This window comes from Anomaloglossus baeobatrachus, chromosome 1, assembly GCF_048569485.1.
Source record: "Anomaloglossus baeobatrachus isolate aAnoBae1 chromosome 1, aAnoBae1.hap1, whole genome shotgun sequence".
NCBI lineage: Eukaryota > Metazoa > Chordata > Amphibia > Anura > Aromobatidae > Anomaloglossus > Anomaloglossus baeobatrachus.
The window spans coordinates 719,040,926-719,064,995 of NC_134353.1; positions in this window are offsets into that span (position 1 = coordinate 719,040,926).

The window sequence follows — 24,070 nt, forward strand, 5'->3', positions numbered from 1 at the left end:
CAGAGCGGATTCATCCAAGCCAGAGCCTGACCAGTCAGATGAGACATGATAAATGCGATTTTCGAGCGATCAGTCGCTCGCTGCAGTGGCGACAGCTCAAAGTGCAGGGAGCACTGGTTTAAGAAACCGCGACACAAACGGGGATCCCCTCCATACATGGGTGGGGAGGCCAGGCGGGAAGGAGACATGCATGTCGATAATCCCGCAGAGTCGGGGGTTGTTGAGGAGGCCGGATTCTGCAGGGCGTATAGACGGGAATCCACGGACGCCATATATTCGGCCATGCGTCTCTGGGCCTCATGCTGGCGGGACAGTTCCTTCTGTAGTTCACTTAACTGGGAGCTGTCGGAGGATCCGGAGGTTTGCATGGATGCCAGACGGGATTCCACAGACTTCATGTAAGCCACTAATCTTGCTTGGGTCTCGCGTTGGCGGGAGAGCTCCTGTTGCAGGTCAGTCAGCGGGTTAACCTTGATCCCGGCGGAGTCCATGGCCCGAGCAAACTGTTATGCTCACCGAGGAGCGGCGAGCGTCTGGAGGTGGACCCACTGGACCGTGCACCGGACTCCCCTGAGAAGGCGACCAGCAGCGAACCCCTATACAGGGACTGGGCGGCGCCTCCCCAGAAGGCCTAAATGCACGGCAGCCAGGAACCGGTAGTAGGAGTCTCTGTAGGGCCAGGTGTAGCAAGGTTGTGACGTCCACAGCCGGAAGGACACGGAAACTGCACCGGAGATGTTCACAGCAGGTGACGTCCGCCGCAGGTATGGCACGGATAATGTCCACGGCAGGTAGGGCACGATGACGTCCACTGTCGGTATGAGCGGTGACGTCCACAGCAGGTACGGCACAGATAATGTCCACGGTAGGTAGGGCACGGTGACGTCCACTGTCGGTATGAGCGGATGGCACTACAGTGAGACAAGGGATTAGAACCAGGTATCAATGCACAGAAAACAGATAACAGCACAAGGGGTCTGGACACTGGCAAGGCTCTAATGGAAGCGTTGCTCGGGCGCCTGCTGCTGGGGGAGGTTAACCTAAATACCCATTAGGTAACAGGTGACCTCTGAGGTCATTTCCAGAAAACGGGGCATACCGCTTTAAGAAAGGGGGCATGGCCTCGCGCGCAGCCTAGAGTCACTTACTGCAGCTCTGTGTAAGGAAGGGAGACAGGAAGAGGCTGCAGCATGCCTGGGAGCAGTAGCAACGTCTGCAGAGCCATGGGACCGGTAAGAGGAAGGCCGTCGCTGCCTGGGGCTATGACTGGGAGTGCTAGTGGGAGCCATGCTGGGACTGGGCACATGTGAGGGATCTGGTGGGACCAGGCGCTACACACAGATGTACCCTGTCAGGTTTAATAAGTGGGATTTCTTGCCTTATAAATGGGGTTGGGACCATCAGTTGTGTTGTGCAGAAGTCTGGTGGATACACAGCTGATAGTCCTACTGAATAGACGGTTAGAATTTGTATTATGGCAAGAAAAATAAAGTTAAGTTAAGAAAAACCAGTGGCCATCATTACTTTAAGAAATGAAGGTCAGTCGGTCCAAAAAATTGGGAAAACTTTGAAAGTGTCCCCAAGTGCAGTGGCAAAAACCATCAAACGCTACAAACAAACTGGCTCACATGAGGACCGCCCCAGGAAAGGAAGACCAAGAGTCACCTCTGCTGCGGAGGATAAGTTTATCCGAGTCACCAGCCTCAGAAATCGCAGCTTAACAGCAGCTCAGATTAGAGACCAGGTCAATGCCACACAGAATTCTAGCAGCAGACACATCTCTAGAGCAACTGTTAAGAGGAGACTTTGTACAGCAGGCCTTCATGGTAAAATACCTGCTAGGAAACCACTGCTAAGGACAGGCAACAAGCAGAAGAGACTTGTTTGGGCTAAAGAACACAAGGAATGGACATTAGACCAGTGGAAATCTGTGCTTTGGTCTGATGAGTCCAAATTTGATATCTTTGGATCCAACCACCGTTTCTTTATGCGACACAGAAAAGATGAACGGATGGACTCTACATGCCTGGTTCCCATCGTGAAGCATGGAGGAGGAGGTGTGATGGTGTGTGGGTGCTTTGCTGGTGACACTGATGGGGATTTATTCAAAATTGAAGGCATACTGAACCAGCATGGCTACCACAGCATCTTGCAGTGGGATGCTATTCCATCCGGTTTGCGTTTAGTTGGACCATCATTTATTTTTCAACAGGACAATGACCCCAAACACACCTCCAGGCTGTGTAAGGGCTATTTGACTAAGAAGGAGAGTGATGAGGTGCTACGCCAGATGACCTGGCCTCCATAGTCACCAGACCTGAACCCAATCGAGATGGTTTGGGGTGAGCTGGACCGCAGAGTGAAGGCAAAAGGGCCAACAAGTGCTAAGCATCTCTGGGAACTCCTTCAAGACTGTTGGAAGACCATTTCCAGTGACTACATCTTAAAGCTCAGCAAGAGAATGCCAAGAGTGTACAAAGCAATAATCAAAGCAAAAGGTGGCTACTTTGAAGAACCATGTGTTAATTCATAGTTTTGATGCCTTCAATGTGAATCTACAATTTTCAGAGTCATGAAAATAAAGAAAACTCTTTGAATGAGGTGTGTCCAAACTTTTGGTCTGTACTGTATATAAAGGCTAAGGATGTTTAGCTTACGGGTGAAAGTTATGTAAAATGTAAAAAGTTCACGCTACAGTGATAGTTTTACAGAAAGTAGGGCATTTAAGTGGATGCATTCAATGGTGATTTCCTCATCTAAAACAATTTATTGAAACTAAAGCGAACAGTGGTGGGTATGACCCCCAACAATATAAATGTCTCAATAACTTGTCATGTGGCCTTGAGCATCAATTACAGCTTTAATTTATAATATTTTTTTCATTTATATAGCGCTATTAATTCCACAGCGCTTTACATACATTGGCAACACTGTCCCCATTGGGGCTCACAATCTAGAGTCCCTATCTGTATGTCTTTGGAGTTTTAGCTTGATAACGATGTTTCATGCTGTTCACAAGTCAAGATATTGGTCTGCTGTGGCATAGCATCCCACTGTCCTTGAAGAGCAGCCCTCAGGTCATTGAGCTTCTGGGGTACAGAGTTTCAAGCCTCTACACCTCAATCAGCTTATTCCATAGGTTTTCTATAGGATTCAGGTCTGGAGAAAGTGCAGGGGTCACTCAGTTTGTAGTACCCCAGTCTCCAGCAGCCATCCCCTAGTGATGTGACCTAGATGAGCTGGAGCATTGTCATCCATTAAGATGAAATTAGGCCTGTGTTGTTTATGCAAAGGCACAATGACTGAATTAATGATGTTATTCAACAATACAAGTAGTAGGGGCTTGTCACTGTATCATTCACACAGTGTAGGGCCTTTCTCTATTGACAAGACACATGCAGAGGTTGTAACACCTATGAAGGACTTTGATTTACTGTGGCTTTAAGGACTTTGATTTATTGGGTTTTAAGGGGACAGGGATCCCCTGCTGCATGCAGTGGACTGGCTCGCGCCTCTTTTTCTGTTTGTGTGTTCTTTGGTCTGCCCCAGTGAAAGTGCGGGAAGAGGAGAAGGAGGTTCCAGGAGGTAGAGAGAGAAGAAGCCCAAGGAAGTCCGTAGATGACCCGATGCAAATCAAAAAAGGTCTGTGGAGCCTCTGTTAGGAGTCTCAACACAGACTTCATATTTCCCAGGGGGCAATGTACCTAGGATTTCACTGTCTTGAGTGCCCTCGCTGGCTGCCGGCAGTGTTTTCTCTGGCTGGTCTCCCCGAGATCAGTGATTGTTTTGTTTTGTAGATGACCCGATAGAAGATGTCACCTGGACGAGCCCAGCTTCCCTGTGATCCGAGGGAAGAAAAGTCTCTTCTGTCCATCTTGAGAGAAGTGCGCACCAACGTACCATATATTTTGAGAGCGGACTGGTCCTGCAGACAGTGGCGTGAGTTTGCATCCTGGTACACGGTTATGGAATAGGTTAGGCCTCTGTAGTTAGAGTGCGGTATCCGCATGGTCTCTCAGGAATATTTGCTGTCCACATATTGTTAACTTGCTCTTTTACATATTGCTGACGATTGTTATAGTTGAGGCGACTGAGCCATTCACCTTAGCTAAAGAGTTCCATTGTATAGTCTGTATTTCTTCCCTCTCTTACCCCTCTTCCCTGGTTGCTCAGCGGCTTACGCTTCTAACATCCTTTAAATAAACATTTACCCTGGTTTATCCGTCAACCCGTCTGATACCGTGACTGGCTCTGCATTGCGGTTGTAACTCGGTCATCGCTTCACACACCTGCCTGCGAGTTATTTGCTTGCAGCAGACAGAAGGTTAACTATAGGAGACCAGTGATGTAAAGGCAAACTGGTTATCAGCGTGTAATGATAAGTTCATTGGCGGACACAGACAGAAAAAAGCCCCTGCGCAAGAACAATATTTGAGCCCTTTGCAGCCCAAGAGCTCATAAAAATGCAAAATTCCACCTGCTTTGGAAGTAAAAATGATTCCCCTGATATCTTGGGCCCCTGTGCAGCTGCACAGGTTGGACCAATGGTATGTCCGTCCCTGGATTAGTTACCTTGCTTGCAAAGACTGAGGTGTAAATAGTGTCGATAGAAATTAAATGAGCTTCTTCCATAATGATAAAATGAGGTATTCTGGAAACTTGATTGCAGAGAAAAATGTGGACTACACCTACTGTAGGTAAGATAAACTAAGTTTGGAGATGAATGCTGTTAGTTGAATGGAAATTAAGAGTAGCAGCAGATAATTAGGCATTTGGTTAAGGTTTGAGCATAATGGAACATGAGGCAACGCTTTACAAGCACATGGTAACAGATCAGTCGTTTCTACATACTTAGGGGCACTTTGCACACTACGACATCGAAGGTGTGATGTCGGTGGGGTCAAATCGAAAGTGACACACATCCGGCCTCGCTGTCGATATCGTAGTGTGTAAAGCCTTTTTGATACGATTAACGAGCGCAAAAGCGTCATAATCGTATCACCGGTGTAGCGTCGGTCATTTCCATGATTTGGAAATGACCGATGTTACGTTGTTGTTCCTCATTCCAGCGGCAGCACACATCGCTGTGTGTGAAGCCGCAGGAGCGAGGAACATCTCCTACCTGCGTCCTGTGTCACGCCAGCTATGCGGAAGGAAGGAGGTGGGCGGGATGTTTATGTCCCGCTCATCTCCGCCCCTCCGCTTCTATTGGCCGCCTGCCGTGTGATGTCGCTATGACGCCGCACGACCCGCCCCCTTAATAAGGAGGCAGCTCGCTGGCCAGAGCAACGTCCCAGGGTAGGTGAGTGCATGTGAAGCTGGCGTAGCGATAATGTTCGCTACGCCAGCTATCACCATGATATTGCAGCTGCGACGGGGGCGGGGACTATCACGCATGGCATCGCAGCATCGGCTTGCGATGTCGTAGTGTGCAAAGGGCCCCTTAGACAGCATATAGCTGCCAGGCTGGCCTAAAAGGCCATTGGTGACGATGTCAAAGTTGTTTGTAGTGGCTTATATTCTTTGAGAACAAAAAATCGCTTCAGGGGAAATGTTGAGATGCCCCCATACAGTTTAGATCGTCATTTGGACTTAAATTAAATGTAATATATTTGGCCTCCTTATTGCTGAAAATTGAAAATTCAATGTGTATAACCAGAAACTTTCCCTTTTTAAGAAATATAAAAATTGTGAGTACAGGTCACCTAAACATATTATGTTTGGAAAATTGTTGAGGTTTAGCTGTTTTTATGTTTCTGAACAGTTTGTCATCTGAATACTTTTCATGTAAACACCATGGCTCTTATGAGAACAGTAAATACATCCGGTAGGATTTTTTGCACTGATTCCTTTGCATCTTAAATCCTTTAGTTTCAACGGCTCCTTTGTGGCTGTGATAGTTTTCCAAGATGTCTCCTATCCAGGCTTCCCTAAAATGTGGTCCTATATATTCCTGGGAACTCTGCTTCAAACATTTCTCTTTTCTCCTAATTAGTTCCCCACTACAGTAGGTATAAGTATATGAAAATATTCGCTTCTGATGATATGAATCACACTTTCCTAGAACATATTACAGGTAGTGAATGTACTTTTTCCATATTTCTTAATTATTGGCTGATTTCCATCTCGTTTTTCACATGATGAGAAGACAAGTAAAGTTACCAATGTTAGAATTCTGACTTCATAAGCATAATTTTAGCTCACCACATCTAAAGATGACTTCCCAGGCCAGTGAAGAACATCAGCATTACTTGCAGTAAGCTTAAAATAATTTCGGGTTGGCAGTGATACTTCGTAGACAATGTTTTGACATCTGTGCTCAGCTCATTCAGTTTTTACTTTCATTGCAGTTCTACACTCAAAATATTTAAAGTGCCTGATGACATCAGTAAAACACATCAGTCAAACACAGACAGAATGGAAATCATCTCCTTCAGCACTCAATACACCACCTGGCCTCCTTAACATAGAAAGTATTTACCAGGCTAGTTCAGTGAAATTTTGTTTTCAAAAATACAAAGTTGGCACTTATTTCACCCAAATACCACAAAAAAATTGGTTGTGCAAACTTATTTGCAGCCCATTGCACACTCTATTAAAAAAAAAGCTGAGCACTCATCTCGTTCACTAACCTCCAAACTAGAAGACCCAGCAAAGGCCATTTTTTTATCATTCCCAAATACATAAAAATCTACATTTAGCTTGCCTAAAAGAGGAACGTTTGATAAAGAAGATCTTAATTAACCAAAATGGCGTTGTAAATTTTTGATTACCTACCCCTAAAAAAAATTCAGGTTTTACACTAAGCCAAAGTGTGTGGATAAAAATATGCTAATGTTTTTTGTCCGTACAGGCAATTTATGCATACCCAGTCACTTGAGAGGGGAAAATAAGTATTTGATACACTGCTGATCTTGCAAGTGTTCCCACCTACAAAGAATGGAAAGGTCTGTAATTTTTATGATGGGTATAATTCATCTGTGGCAGATAGAATCGCCCCTCCAAAAAAAACAAATCTAGAAAGTCACAACGTATGATTTTTAAATAAAGAATTTGCATTTTATTGCATGAAATAACGATTTGATCACCCACCAACAAGCAAAAATTCTGGCTCTCACAGACCTGTTATTTTTTCTTTGAGAAGCTCTCCTACTCTGCACTCATTACATGTATTACTTGCACCTGTTTGCGCTCGTTACTTTTATAAACGACACTGTCCACACACTCAATCAATCACACTTCAATCTCTGCACCATGGCCAAAACCAAAGAGCTGTTCAAGGACACCAGGGACAAAATTGTAAACCTGCACAAGGCTGGGATGAGATACAGGACAATAGGAAAGCAGCTTGGTGAGAAGACAACAACTGTTGGCACAGTTATTAGTTGGTCTGGGGCTCCACACAAGATATGGCCTCGTGAGGTAAGGATGATTCTGAAAAAGGACAGAAATCAGCCCAGAACTACACAGGAAAACCTGGTCAATGACCTGAAGAGAGCTGGGACCATAGTCTCAAAGATTACTGTTAGCAACACACTATGCCGTCATGGATTAAAATCCTGCAGGGCACTCAAGGTCCCCCTGCTCATGCCAGCACATGTCCAGGCTCGTTTGAAGTTTGCTAATGACCATCTGGATGATCCAGAGGAGATATGGAAGAAGGTCATGTGGTCAGATGAAACCAAAATAGGAATTTTTGGTATCAACTCCACCTGCCGTGTTTGGAGAAAGAAGAAGGATAAGTACAACTCCAAGCACACAGTCCCAATCATGAAGCATGGAGATGGAAACATCATACTTTGGGGTGCTTTACCTGCAAATGGGACAGGATGACTGCACTTGATTGAAGGGAGGATGGATGGGGTCATGTATCGCTAGATTTTGGCAAGCAACCTGCTTCCCTCAGTAAGAGCACTGAAGATGGCTGTGTCTTCCAGCATGACAATGACCCAAAACACACAGCCAAGACAAGTAAGGAGTGGCTCTGTAAGAAGAATTTCAAGGTCCTGGAGAGGCCTAGCCAGTCTCCAGACCTGAACCCAATAGAAAATCTTTGGAGGGAGCTGGAACTCAATGTTGCCCAGTGACAGCCCCGAAACCTGAAAAGATCTGTACAAAATCTATATGGAGGAGTGGGCCAAAGAACTTCAGGAAACATCTGACCTCTGTTACTGCAAACAAAGGCTTCTGTACTAAATATTGAGTTTTCTTTATCTATTGGATCAAATACTTATGTCACAAAGTAAAATGTAAATTAATTATTTAGAAATCATACAATTTGATTTTCTGGATTTTTTTGGGAATTTTGTCTGTCACAGTTGAAGTGTACGTACAATAAAAATTATTGACATCTCCATTCTTTGCAGGTGGGAAAACTTGCAAAATCGACAGTGTATCAAATACTTATTTTCCCAATTGAATGTCCCAGAATCTAAGGTTCTTACACTTCTGAGCTCGAAAAAACATTCAACAAATGTATTCAAGTAAACTGTTCTGGATGTAACTAGAAATGGAGAAAAAGTAGCAGGAAAGATGCACTGAACTGTTTGGCCACACCGATGGTGCACCAAGCGCTTGTATTTTGAAAAGTCATTCTGTGCTGACTCACTGAATCACTTTAATGAAAACACAAATGAAAGCTAATGGTCCACCAGTCCAGCTCTATGTCTAGTTGTTCTTGCAGGAAAACTCATAGCAGTAATGTTAGCAGTGATCGCTAGTGGAACTGGTGGTGTTAGTAGGACTGATTGCAACATTATGGGAACATAATCCTTGAAGGAAGAAGAGGAGGGAGGCTTCTGATTGATATGGATTCTGCTATGGCGATCGTAAATATGGTTAAGTGGTATTTTATCAGTTTTTAGTGTTAGGCATGTTGAATTTCTTTATTGAACTTTGTCTTGCTTGCCCTGATCTCACTGCTGTCCTTGTGGTGAACAAAGTGGCTGGTTAAATAATTGTAGTGATACATTTTCAGCAAACATTATTCTCTTCTGCAAAATAAAACTGATGGAGGTTTCCCAAATTGTTCACTGCAACCATTTACTTAAATCAGAGGTGGGGAACCTCAGGCCCAAGGTGACTTTTTCGACAGCCCCTGGGCAGATTCCCAGAGACCGCAGCGCTTGTGCAGCAGCGTTTAATGATGATTGCTGTGATGCATACTTTGGAGGACTACGTCCTCACGCTAGCCAGTGCTAGCTTGAGGACTTACTTTGTGGGCCAAGTAGGCGCGCAATGCACTCCCATCTCACAGAAGAGGAGCCGCTGGCCAAACGCTACCAGTACTGTCTGTAACCCCCATCGTCCCCACGTCTGTCTGTGGTCTCTGGGGCTGCCTATGCCCGCCAGCATCCCTAGGGCTGTCTGTAATCCCCAGGGCTGTCTATGCCCCAGCATTCCCAGGGCTGTCTGTGCCTCCCAGCATCCCCAAGTTTGTCTACGCACCCTAACATCCCCTGGTCTGTCTGTGTTTCCCAGCGTCCCTAGAGCTGTCTGTAACCACCAGCCTTCCCTAGGCTGTCAGTCCCCCCCTGCGTCCCCAGGTCTGTCTGTGGTTTCCAGGGCTGTCTGTGCGCCTCAGATTCCCCAGGGCTGTCTGTTGCCCCCCAGCATCCCCCCAGCTGTCTGTGCCTCCCAGTGTCCCCAGGGCTGCCTGTGCCCACTAGTATCCCCAGAGATGTCTATATTCCCTAGTGTCACCAGGGCTGTCTGTTCACCACAGGTTTGTCTGTGCCTCCTAGCGTTCCCATTGCTGTCTGTGCCCCCCAGCATCTCCAGGTTTGTTTGTGCTCTCCAGCATCCCCAGGTGTGTTTGTGCCCCCCCAGTGTCCCAAGGTATGTCTGTGCCCCCCCATTGTCCCCAGGTCTGTCTGTGCCCCCCTAGCATTCCTAGAGCTGTCTGTACCCCCCAGCATCCCCAGGGCTGTCTGTGCCCCCCAAACACTCCCAGGGCTGTCTGTGATGTATATGCCCCCAGCATCTCCTGTGATGTATATGCCACCAACCCCTTTTGACATGTATATTCCCCTAACGTCTCCTGTGATGTATATGCCTCAGTGTTTGCTGTGATGATTATGCCCCAGCATCTCCTATGATGTTTATGTCCCCATCATCTCCTGTGAAATATATGACCCACTGTCTCCTGCGATGTATATGCCCCAGCCCCTCCTGGGATGTATATATGGCCCTTTCCCTCCTGTAATGTATATTCCCTCAGATTCTTCTGGGATGTATATGCCCTAGTGTCTCCTGTGATGTATATGGGGAGATAAGGTATGCACACCAGTGACTATGTAAGGGGAATACATGGAATAGCAGAAACTGCTGTGTGAATACTGACTTGAAAAATCCAATAGCTATATGAAGAGTGAAAATGTGAAAAATGGAATCTGCATTACTGCCATGAACATATGAATCAAGAGAAATTTAGCTACTGAATTGATCAATGCAATAGAGCCCCAACACTACGCCAAAGTATTTCTCTACGTTGGGGTCCCTAGCTTGTGTGTGTCCTCTCATGCAGTTAAAAAAACTTACCGTGTATGGGAAGCTGAGACCCAGGCTATTTATGCGTATTATATGGATTGGCAATAGGTGTGGTGGGGAGGGTTCACAAACGAAAAACTACTAACAATAACGAATAACGTTTGGAACACCATTCTAAGTCTGAACTGGGTGCAAAAAACCTAAAAAACCATCACTATGGGGAGATAAGGTATGCACACCAGTGACTATGTAAGGGGAATACATGGAATAGCAGAAACTGCTGTGTGAATACTGACTTGAAAAATCCAATAGCTATATGAAGAGTGAAAATGTGAAAAATGGAATCTGCATTACTGCCATGAACATATGAATCAAGAGAAATTTAGCTACTGAATTGATCAATGCAATAGAGCCCCAACACTACGCCAAAGTATTTCTCTACGTTGGGGTCCCTAGCTTGTGTGTGTCCTCTCATGCAGTTAAAAAAACTTACCGTGTATGGGAAGCTGAGACCCAGGCTATTTATGCGTATTATATGGATTGGCAATAGGTGTGGTGGGGAGGGTTCACAAACGAAAAACTACTAACAATAACGAATAACGTTTGGAACACCATTCTAAGTCTGAACTGGGTGCAAAAAACCTAAAAAAACATCACTATGGGGAGATAAGGTATGCACACCAGTGACTATGTAAGGGGAATACATGGAATAGCAGAAACTGCTGTGTGAATACTGACTTGAAAAATCCAATAGCTATATGAAGAGTGAAAATGTGAAAAATGGAATCTGCATTACTGCCATGAACATATGAATCAAGAGAAATTTAGCTACTGAATTGATCAATGCAATAGAGCCCCAACACTACGCCAAAGTATTTCTCTACGTTGGGGTCCCTAGCTTGTGTGTGTCCTCTCATGCAGTTAAAAAAACTTACCGTGTATGGGAAGCTGAGACCCAGGCTATTTATGCGTATTATATGGATTGGCAATAGGTGTGGTGGGGAGGGTTCACAAACGAAAAACTACTAACAATAACGAATAACGTTTGGAACACCATTCTAAGTCTGAACTGGGTGCAAAAAACCTAAAAAAACATCACTATGGGGAGATAAGGTATGCACACCAGTGACTATGTAAGGGGAATACATGGAATAGCAGAAACTGCTGTGTGAATACTGACTTGAAAAATCCAATAGCTATATGAAGAGTGAAAATGTGAAAAATGGAATCTGCATTACTGCCATGAACATATGAATCAAGAGAAATTTAGCTACTGAATTGATCAATGCAATAGAGCCCCAACACTACGCCAAAGTATTTCTCTACGTTGGGGTCCCTAGCTTGTGTGTGTCCTCTCATGCAGTTAAAAAAACTTACCGTGTATGGGAAGCTGAGACCCAGGCTATTTATGCGTATTATATGGATTGGCAATAGGTGTGGTGGGGAGGGTTCACAAACGAAAAACTACTAACAATAACGAATAACGTTTGGAACACCATTCTAAGTCTGAACTGGGTGCAAAAAACCTAAAAAAACATCACTATGGGGAGATAAGGTATGCACACCAGTGACTATGTAAGGGGAATACATGGAATAGCAGAAACTGCTGTGTGAATACTGACTTGAAAAATCCAATAGCTATATGAAGAGTGAAAATGTGAAAAATGGAATCTGCATTACTGCCATGAACATATGAATCAAGAGAAATTTAGCTACTGAATTGATCAATGCAATAGAGCCCCAACACTACGCCAAAGTATTTCTCTACGTTGGGGTCCCTAGCTTGTGTGTGTCCTCTCATGCAGTTAAAAAAACTTACCGTGTATGGGAAGCTGAGACCCAGGCTATTTATGCGTATTATATGGATTGGCAATAGGTGTGGTGGGGAGGGTTCACAAACGAAAAACTACTAACAATAACGAATAACGTTTGGAACACCATTCTAAGTCTGAACTGGGTGCAAAAAACCTAAAAAAACATCACTATGGGGAGATAAGGTATGCACACCAGTGACTATGTAAGGGGAATACATGGAATAGCAGAAACTGCTGTGTGAATACTGACTTGAAAAATCCAATAGCTATATGAAGAGTGAAAATGTGAAAAATGGAATCTGCATTACTGCCATGAACATATGAATCAAGAGAAATTTAGCTACTGAATTGATCAATGCAATAGAGCCCCAACACTACGCCAAAGTATTTCTCTACGTTGGGGTCCCTAGCTTGTGTGTGTCCTCTCATGCAGTTAAAAAAACTTACCGTGTATGGGAAGCTGAGACCCAGGCTATTTATGCGTATTATATGGATTGGCAATAGGTGTGGTGGGGAGGGTTCACAAACGAAAAACTACTAACAATAACGAATAACGTTTGGAACACCATTCTAAGTCTGAACTGGGTGCAAAAAACCTAAAAAAACATCACTATGGGGAGATAAGGTATGCACACCAGTGACTATGTAAGGGGAATACATGGAATAGCAGAAACTGCTGTGTGAATACTGACTTGAAAAATCCAATAGCTATATGAAGAGTGAAAATGTGAAAAATGGAATCTGCATTACTGCCATGAACATATGAATCAAGAGAAATTTAGCTACTGAATTGATCAATGCAATAGAGCCCCAACACTACGCCAAAGTATTTCTCTACGTTGGGGTCCCTAGCTTGTGTGTGTCCTCTCATGCAGTTAAAAAAACTTACCGTGTATGGGAAGCTGAGACCCAGGCTATTTATGCGTATTATATGGATTGGCAATAGGTGTGGTGGGGAGGGTTCACAAACGAAAAACTACTAACAATAACGAATAACGTTTGGAACACCATTCTAAGTCTGAACTGGGTGCAAAAAACCTAAAAAAACATCACTATGGGGAGATAAGGTATGCACACCAGTGACTATGTAAGGGGAATACATGGAATAGCAGAAACTGCTGTGTGAATACTGACTTGAAAAATCCAATAGCTATATGAAGAGTGAAAATGTGAAAAATGGAATCTGCATTACTGCCATGAACATATGAATCAAGAGAAATTTAGCTACTGAATTGATCAATGCAATAGAGCCCCAACACTACGCCAAAGTATTTCTCTACGTTGGGGTCCCTAGCTTGTGTGTGTCCTCTCATGCAGTTAAAAAAACTTACCGTGTATGGGAAGCTGAGACCCAGGCTATTTATGCGTATTATATGGATTGGCAATAGGTGTGGTGGGGAGGGTTCACAAACGAAAAACTACTAACAATAACGAATAACGTTTGGAACACCATTCTAAGTCTGAACTGGGTGCAAAAAACCTAAAAAAACATCACTATGGGGAGATAAGGTATGCACACCAGTGACTATGTAAGGGGAATACATGGAATAGCAGAAACTGCTGTGTGAATACTGACTTGAAAAATCCAATAGCTATATGAAGAGTGAAAATGTGAAAAATGGAATCTGCATTACTGCCATGAACATATGAATCAAGAGAAATTTAGCTACTGAATTGATCAATGCAATAGAGCCCCAACACTACGCCAAAGTATTTCTCTACGTTGGGGTCCCTAGCTTGTGTGTGTCCTCTCATGCAGTTAAAAAAACTTACCGTGTATGGGAAGCTGAGACCCAGGCTATTTATGCGTATTATATGGATTGGCAATAGGTGTGGTGGGGAGGGTTCACAAACGAAAAACTACTAACATTTTCACTCTTCATATAGCTATTGGATTTTTCAAGTCAGTATTCACACAGCAGTTTCTGCTATTCCATGTATTCCCCTTACATAGTCACTGGTGTGCATACCTTATCTCCCCATAGTGATGTTTTTTTAGGTTTTTTGCACCCAGTTCAGACTTAGAATGGTGTTCCAAACGTTATTCGTTATTGTTAGTAGTTTTTCGTTTGTGAACCCTCCCCACCACACCTATTGCCAATCCATATAATACGCATAAATAGCCTGGGTCTCAGCTTCCCATACACGGTAAGTTTTTTTAACTGCATGAGAGGACACACACAAGCTAGGGACCCCAACGTAGAGAAATACTTTGGCGTAGTGTTGGGGCTCTATTGCATTGATCAATTCAGTAGCTAAATTTCTCTTGATTCATATGTTCATGGCAGTAATGCAGATTCCATTTTTCACATTTTCACTCTTCATATAGCTATTGGATTTTTCAAGTCAGTATTCACACAGCAGTTTCTGCTATTCCATGTATTCCCCTTACATAGTCACTGGTGTGCATACCTTATCTCCCCATAGTGATGTTTTTTTAGGTTTTTTGCACCCAGTTCAGACTTAGAATGGTGTTCCAAACGTTATTCGTTATTGTTAGTAGTTTTTCGTTTGTGAACCCTCCCCACCACACCTATTGCCAATCCATATAATACGCATAAATAGCCTGGGTCTCAGCTTCCCATACACGGTAAGTTTTTTTAACTGCATGAGAGGACACACACAAGCTAGGGACCCCAACGTAGAGAAATACTTTGGCGTAGTGTTGGGGCTCTATTGCATTGATCAATTCAGTAGCTAAATTTCTCTTGATTCATATGTTCATGGCAGTAATGCAGATTCCATTTTTCACATTTTCACTCTTCATATAGCTATTGGATTTTTCAAGTCAGTATTCACACAGCAGTTTCTGCTATTCCATGTATTCCCCTTACATAGTCACTGGTGTGCATACCTTATCTCCCCATAGTGATGTTTTTTTAGGTTTTTTGCACCCAGTTCAGACTTAGAATGGTGTTCCAAACGTTATTCGTTATTGTTAGTAGTTTTTCGTTTGTGAACCCTCCCCACCACACCTATTGCCAATCCATATAATACGCATAAATAGCCTGGGTCTCAGCTTCCCATACACGGTAAGTTTTTTTAACTGCATGAGAGGACACACACAAGCTAGGGACCCCAACGTAGAGAAATACTTTGGCGTAGTGTTGGGGCTCTATTGCATTGATCAATTCAGTAGCTAAATTTCTCTTGATTCATATGTTCATGGCAGTAATGCAGATTCCATTTTTCACATTTTCACTCTTCATATAGCTATTGGATTTTTCAAGTCAGTATTCACACAGCAGTTTCTGCTATTCCATGTATTCCCCTTACATAGTCACTGGTGTGCATACCTTATCTCCCCATAGTGATGTTTTTTTAGGTTTTTTGCACCCAGTTCAGACTTAGAATGGTGTTCCAAACGTTATTCGTTATTGTTAGTAGTTTTTCGTTTGTGAACCCTCCCCACCACACCTATTGCCAATCCATATAATACGCATAAATAGCCTGGGTCTCAGCTTCCCATACACGGTAAGTTTTTTTAACTGCATGAGAGGACACACACAAGCTAGGGACCCCAACGTAGAGAAATACTTTGGCGTAGTGTTGGGGCTCTATTGCATTGATCAATTCAGTAGCTAAATTTCTCTTGATTCATATGTTCATGGCAGTAATGCAGATTCCATTTTTCACATTTTCACTCTTCATATAGCTATTGGATTTTTCAAGTCAGTATTCACACAGCAGTTTCTGCTATTCCATGTATTCCCCTTACATAGTCACTGGTGTGCATACCTTATCTCCCCATAGTGATGTTTTTTTTAGGTTTTTTGCACCCAGTTCAGACTTAGAATGGTGTTCCAAACGTTATTCGTTATTGTTAGTAGTTTTTCGTTTGTGAACCCTCCCCACCACACCTATTGCCAATCCATATAATACGCATAAATAGCCTGGGTCTCAGCTTCCCATACACGGTAAGTTTTTTTAACTGCATGAGAGGACACACACAAGCTAGGGACCCCAACGTAGAGAAATACTTTGGCGTAGTGTTGGGGCTCTATTGCATTGATCAATTCAGTAGCTAAATTTCTCTTGATTCATATGTTCATGGCAGTAATGCAGATTCCATTTTTCACATTTTCACTCTTCATATAGCTATTGGATTTTTCAAGTCAGTATTCACACAGCAGTTTCTGCTATTCCATGTATTCCCCTTACATAGTCACTGGTGTGCATACCTTATCTCCCCATAGTGATGTTTTTTTAGGTTTTTTAGGTTTTTTGCACCCAGTTCAGACTTAGAATGGTGTTCCAAACGTTATTCGTTATTCCTGTGATGTATAAGCTGCCAGCCCCTCCTGTTATGTATACGCCCTGAACACCACCTCTGATGTATATGCTCCCAGCCCCTCCTGGGATTTATATGCCCCCAGCCCCTCCTGTGATGTATATACAGTTAGGTCCAGAAATATTTGGACAGTGACACAATTTTCGCGAGTTGGGCTCTGCATGCCACCACATTGGATTTGAAATGAAACCTCTACAATAGAATTCAAGTACAGATTGTAACGTTTAATGTGAAGGTTTGAACAAAAATAACTGATAGAAATTGTAGGAATTGTACACACTTCTTTACAAACACTCCACATTTTAGGAGGTCAAAAGTAATTGGACAAATAAACCAAACCCAAACAAAATATTTTTATTTTCAATATTTTGTTGCGAGTCCTTTGGAGGCAATCACTGCCTTAAGTCTGGAACCCATGGACATCACCAAACGCTGGGTTTCCTCCTTCTTAATGCTTTGCCAGGCCTTTACAGCCGCAGTCTTCAGGTCTTGCTTGTTTGTGAGTCTTTCCGTCTTAAGTCTGGATTTGAGCAAGTGAAATGCATGCTCAATTGGGTTAAGATCTGGTGATTGACTTGGCAATTGCAGAATGTTCCACTTTTTTGCACTCATGAACTCCTGGGTAGCTTTGGCTGTATGCTTGGGGTCATTGTCCATCTGTACTATGAAGCGCCGTCCGATCAACTTTGCAGCATTTGGCTGAATCTGGGCTGAAAGTATATCCCGGTACACTTCAGAATTCATCCGGCTACTCTTGTCTGCTGTTATGTCATCAATAAACACAAGTGACCCAGTGCCATTGAAAGCCATGCATGCCCATGCCATCACGTTGCCTCCACCATGTTTTACAGAGGATGTGGTGTGCCTTGGATCATGTGCCGTTCCCTTTCTTCTCCAAACTTTTTTCTTCCCATCATTCTGGTACAGGTTGATCTTTGTCTCATCTGTCCATAGAATACTTTTCCAGAACTGAGCTGGCTTCATGAGGTGTTTTTCAGCAAATTTAACTCTGGCCTGTCTATTTTTGAAATTGATGAATGGTTTGCATCTAGATGTGAACCCTTTGTATTTACTTTCATGGAGTCTTCTCTTTACTGTTGACTTAGAGACAGATACACCTACTTCACTGAGAGTGTTCTGGACTTCAGTTGATGTTGTGAACGGGTTCTTCTTCACCAAAGAAAGTATGCGGCGATCATCCACCACTGTTGTCATCCGTGGACGCCCAGGCCTTTTTGAGTTCCCAAGCTCACCAGTCAATTCCTTTTTTCTCAGAATGTACACGACTGTTGATTTTGCTACTCCAAGCATGTCTGCTATCTCTCTGATGGATTTTTTCTTTTTTTTCAGCCTCAGGATGTTCTGCTTCACCTCAATTGAGAGTTCCTTAGACCGCATGTTGTCTGGTCACAGCAACAGCTTCCAAATGCAAAACCACACACCTGTAATCAACCCCAGACCTTTTAACTACTTCATTGATTACAGGTTAACGAGGGAGACGCCTTCAGGGTTAATTGCAGCCCTTAGAGTCCCTTGTCCAATTACTTTTGGTCCCTTGAAAAAGAGGAGGCTATGCATTACAGAGCTATGATTCCTAAACCCTTTCTCCGATTTGGATGTGAAAACTCTCATATTGCAGCTGGGAGTGTGCACTTTCAGCCCATATTATATATATAATTGTATTTCTGAACATGTTTTTGTAAACAGCTAAAATAACAAAACTTGTGTCACTGTCCAAATATTTCTGGACCTAACTGTATACCCCCAGAACCTCCTGTATTGTATATTGCCCCAGCCTCTCCTGTGATGTACACTGTATGCAGAATTATTAGGCAAATGAGTATTTTGATCACATGATACTTTCTATACATGTTGTCCTACTCCAAGCTGTATAGGCTTGAGAGCCAATTACCAATTAAGTAAATTAGGTGATGTGTATCTCTGTAATGAGGAGGGGTGTGGTGTAATGACAGCAACATCCTATATAAGGTGTGCTTAATTATTAGGCAACATCCTTTCCTTTGGCAAAATGGGTCAGAAGAGAGATTTGACAGGCTCTGAAAAGTCCAAAATTGTGAGATGTCTTGCAGAGGGATGCAACAGTCTTGAAATTGCCAAACTTTTGAAGCGTGATCACCGAACAATCAAGTGCTTGATGGCAAATAGCCAACAGGGTCGCAAGAAGTGTGTTGGGCAAAAAAGGTGCAAAATAATTGCCCATGAATTGAGGAAAATCAAGCGTGAAGCTGCTAAGATGACATTTACTACCAGTTTGGCCAAATTTCAGAGCTGCAACGTTACTGGAGTATCAAAAAGCACAAGGTGTGCTATACTCAGGGACATGGCCAAGGTAAGGATGGCTGAAAAACAACCACCTTTGAACAAGAAATATAAGATAAAACGTCAAGATTGGGCCAAGAAATATCTTAAGACTGATTTTTCAAAGGTTTTATGGACTGATGAAATGAGAGTGACTCTTGATCTGCCAGATAAATGGGCCAGAGGCTGGACTAGTAAAGGGCAGAGAGCTCCACTCTAACTCAGATGCCAGCAAGGTGGAGGTGGGGTACTAATATGGGCTGGTATCATCAAAGATGAACTTGTGGCACCTTTTCGGGTTGAGGATGGAGTGAAGCTCAACTCCCAGATCTACTGCCAGTTTCTGGAAGACAACTTCATCAAGCAGTGGTACAGGAAGAAGTTGGTATCGTTCCAGAAAAACATGATTTTCATGCAGGAAAATGCTCCATCACATGCATCCAACTACTCCACAGCGTGGCTGGCCAGTAAAGGTCTAAAAGTTGAAAAAATAATGACATGGCCCCCTTGTTCACCTGATCTGAACCCCATAGAGAACCTCTGGTCCCTCATAAAATGTAAGAACTACAGGGAGGGAAAACAGTACACCTCTCGGAACAGTGTCTGGGAGGCTGTGGTGGCTGCTGCACACATTGTTGATCATAAACAAATCAAGCAACTGACAGAATCTATGGATGGTAGGCTGTTGAGTGTCATCATAAAGAAAGGTGGCTATATTGGTCACTAATTTTGGGGGTTTTGTTTTTGCATGTCAGAAATGTTTATTTCTAAATTTTGTATAGTTATATTGGTTTACCTGGTGAAAATAAACAAGTGAGATGGGAATAGATTTGGTTTTTATTAAGTTGCCTAATAATTCTGCACAGTAATAGTTACCTTCACAAATAGCAATCCTCCTAACATAGCCAAATCTAAAAAAAAAACACTCCAACCTCCAATAATATGAAGCTTTGATATTTATGAGTCTTTTGGGTTGATTGAGAACATAGTTGTTGATCAATAATAAAAAAAATCCTCTAAAATACAACTTGCCTAATAATTCTGCACACAGTATATATGCCCCAGCCTCTCCTGTGAGATATATGCCCCCCACCCCTTCTGTGATGTACATGCCCCAAGTCCCTCCTGTGATTTGTATGCTCAGAGCTCCTCCTGTGATGTATATGCCACCAGCGTTTCCTATGGGATGTATATGCATCAGTCATAGCTGACCTGGAAAAGCAGTTGTAAGAAGCAACATGATTAATGTCACCTAACGTAACAGCTGCACCAAAGAGAAGCAGCTCCATCAACCACAGTTGGGGTGAGTTAATTTTTTGACGAAATTTAGTAGGGTAATTTACAAGTTGATAATTTTGTGCGGTCTCCGAATGATGGTAAAAATTTCCAAACGGCCCCTGGCAGGAAAAAGATTCCCTGACTTAAATCAACAAGTTTGGTCCGCATATCAGACCAAAATAGGGCAAGTCTCTTTTTTTGTTAAGACTGCAAATCAGCAAAAAAAACAAGTTTGAAAACTCATTGAATTTAATGGGTCGGTTGGCTGTCTGTCAAACCACCTCTACAGCGGGGTTTTTTTCACCACTGTAGTGGAGCTTTTAATCTAGGATCCTTGCCCCTTGTCTTATACTTACTATCCGATGTTTTCACCTTTTATTTTGTGACCGTGTCAACATGTGCCAGAAATGCAATAATGCAATAAATTCAACTCAGTGGTGACTTGCAAAAAGTATTTATTTTACAGCAACAGGGAGTTAGCAGAATAACGGATAATTATTGAGTGATACAAAGGTTTAAGAAAAGGCAAATCAATCCAAAGTTGGTAATATGCAAACTTACAATCTCAGGATTCTAGTTAACAAATTTTACTAACATTAACCCAATGTCAATGTGTCACCCTAACCCCTGATCACAGTATCCCCTTGTGGATGCAAACTCAAGCCTTATATAAATGTATCTTATTTGTACACTGGACTTGACATGGCTACGTTAGAACTTACTGCGCCACCAGTCTAACTTTGGTAACTGATTTTACTTTCTTAATACCATACGTCAGGGCGAGAAGTAATGGCCCGTCTCACTCAAACACTATACTGGAGTGACTGTCCGATTCCCAGTCCACGGTCTTTGGTATTAAGTCTTCAGTGCTTGACCTACGAAGTCTGGTCCTCTTCTGGAGATGGTCCTCCGTGTTCAGTCTTCAGTGTTTGACCATGAAGTTTGATCTTCCACTGGAACCTTTGCTTGGCGTTTAGTCTTTGGTGCTGACCTGCAAAGTCTGGTCTTCCTCTGGAGACGGTGTTCAGTATTCAGTCTTCTGGTTCCTCTTTGTAGTCAGTATCGCTCATGTCCTCTAAAAGCTCTGTTCCTTCCTGGGTACTTTCACTGCAGCTGACTCGGACCTGCTTCACTATGTACACATGTATTTGTGCTCATCCTGCTTCAGTTTCTGTCAGTTCTGTCCAACCAGCAGATGGCGATATTTGCCTGCAAGTACGGTGGGAGGTTGAATACGAGCATCTACTGTTTGCCATCCCCTTATAACCGCAGCTTCTGACTGGCCTTAAGTCAGAAGTTATGAAACAAGCTTTCAATGCAAATCTATGAGATCCTTTGGCCTCGCACCATGAAACACTGGAGCAGGCTTCAAATGGCTAGTGACCGACCACAGCAGCGGTGATAGAAGATCTAGACACCAGTAGGTAAGTATGAGAGTAGAGGCAGGTAACTTAGATTAGAAGCACCACTGCACCGGTAAAATAATAAAAAATGCTAGCGTGGGGTTTAAAAAAAAAACGCAGCACACACATGATACCGTAAATATGCTTATTTGTAAATGAAGCCTGAGAAAAAATAATCTACTGCACTTTAAATTTTGGTTAGTGCTGCTACGAGTGAGTGCTTACAGAGTCCGTTAGGTTAGTACATAGGGCTTAGAACAGATGGATTTTAAATTGAGATGTCTAGAATTCATTGAGTTTCACTTGCTTAATGATAGTAAAGGGGACCTGACCTGACAGCTTTTCTTCCCCAAAACCACCACAGTGTATTAATTGCTATCTTTGTACTCTTCATAACAAGCCCATTTTATTGTCTTATTGATTTATTCATATGCTGAAGAAACTGTGACAGTGATATGTTAGTGGATGATTAGGGTTGTTGTTTTTCCCTGATTAATCAATCCACTTATCATGCTATTGATACAATGACTAAAGCTGGGTTCACACATAGCGACAGCGACAACGACGGTCCTGTTACGTCACCATTTTCTGTGACGTAGCAGCGACCTTGTAAGTCGCTGTTATGATCGCTGCTTAGCTGTCAAACACAGCGACGCAGCAGCGATCATAACGACGCTATGCTACATGTGCAGAGAGCAGGGAGCCGCGCTTAGCGCTGGCTCCCTGGACTATTAGCTACAGTACACATCGGGTTAATTACCTGATGTGTACTGCAGCTACATTTGCAGAGAGCAGGGAGCCGCACACACCGCTTAGCGCTGGCTCCCTGCACTCCTAGCTACAGTACACATCGGATTAATTACCCGATGTGTACTGCAGCTACATGTGCAGAGAGCAGGGAGCCATGCACACTGCTTAGCGCTTGCTCCCTGCTCTCCTAGCTACAGTACACATCGGGTTAATTACCCGATGTGTACTGCAGCTACATGTGCACAGAGCAGGAGCCGGCACTGGCAGCGAGGGCGGACGCTGGTAACAAAGGTAAATATCGGGTAACCAGGTAAAGGTCTTCCTTTGATTACCCGATGTTTACCATGGTTACAGCTTACCGCAGCTGCCAGATGCTGGCTCCTGCTCCCTGCTCGCTTCATTTCGTCGCTCTCTCGCTGTCACACACAGCGATGTGTGAGTCACAGCGGGAGAGCGACCACCAGAAAATGAAGCTGGACATTCAGCAACGACCGGCGACCTCACAGCAGGGGCCAGGTCGTTGCTGTATGCCACACACAGCGACGGGACGTCGCTGCAACGTTACAGAAAATGGTGACGTAGCAGCGACGTCGTTGTCGTTGTCGCTGTGTGTGACACCACCTTTAGGGTTAGCGTGGAACCGAAGCTCCTAAGCTGTCCCTCAAGCTAGGGCGCCGTACGCTATCCCTAACCTCAGGGATACTCCTAATGGTGTAGAGGACTGAGTCTCCTCCCTGGCCCTGCTCCTGACCAGTCCTCATCTGATTCCCCCTTCCCCCAGGGAGGGACGGGACAGAAGTATGTTTAAAACAACAGATAAAGACAGACAAGGGAAAAAACCCAAAACTCTATCAAACAACACAAAGGAAAAACTAAAAGAGATTCAGGAGAAAAAACAAGAGCATGAAGGAAGTACAAAACAACAGGGGTATACTCCACAACCGCTTCAAGCAATAGGCACAACTGAAGCACAGGCACAACTTAAGCACAACTTCCATCAGAGAGTCTTGGATACCACATCTCACAGACCAACATAGAATAAACTATAGCTGGCATGGGTAGAAGGATTCCCCCAGCATAAATAGAAGAGCAGATGTGATAGGTCTCCCCACAGCATGTGATTAAAGGAACAAGCAGACTAGCAGAGTTTAACTCTTGCTAGGCTGCCTATGAATCAGCACACAGCAGGTTGCCGCCCGATTCTGACTGTGTTGATCCCAGACAACAGAGAAACCACCTGGCAGAATGTCAGAATCTGCAATCTGAGTCCAATGCCACTATGACAGTTTGCAAAGTTTGTGTAAAACTGTGTGACAGTCATCAGACCGCTGTGGGCATGAGTATAGTGATTTGCAAGAAGGTCATCGCCGACACTTTTAAAATCTCTCCCTTCCTAAGTAAGCTAGGTACGGTACACGCACCCCGGCTTCACTGTTGCATATCGCCTGTCCAGGGAAGCAGAGGTGACATAGGACACAGCTAGCTGCGAGTTTGTACACCCAGTTTACTGTGCAGTGTCTGGAACACACAGAGTTGGAAGGAGTCAGCGATGAGGTTGTTCTTGCAAATCATGTTACTTAGGCCCACAGTGGCAAATTATATTACTCATGGTTAGTGGGATGACTAGTCATTAGAAATGTTTGCCCCCTAAAGAAAAGAAGGTCCTCTGGGGAAAACAGTGCATAACATTACTAAAAATTAGCATAACATTACTACAGTTATAAAAA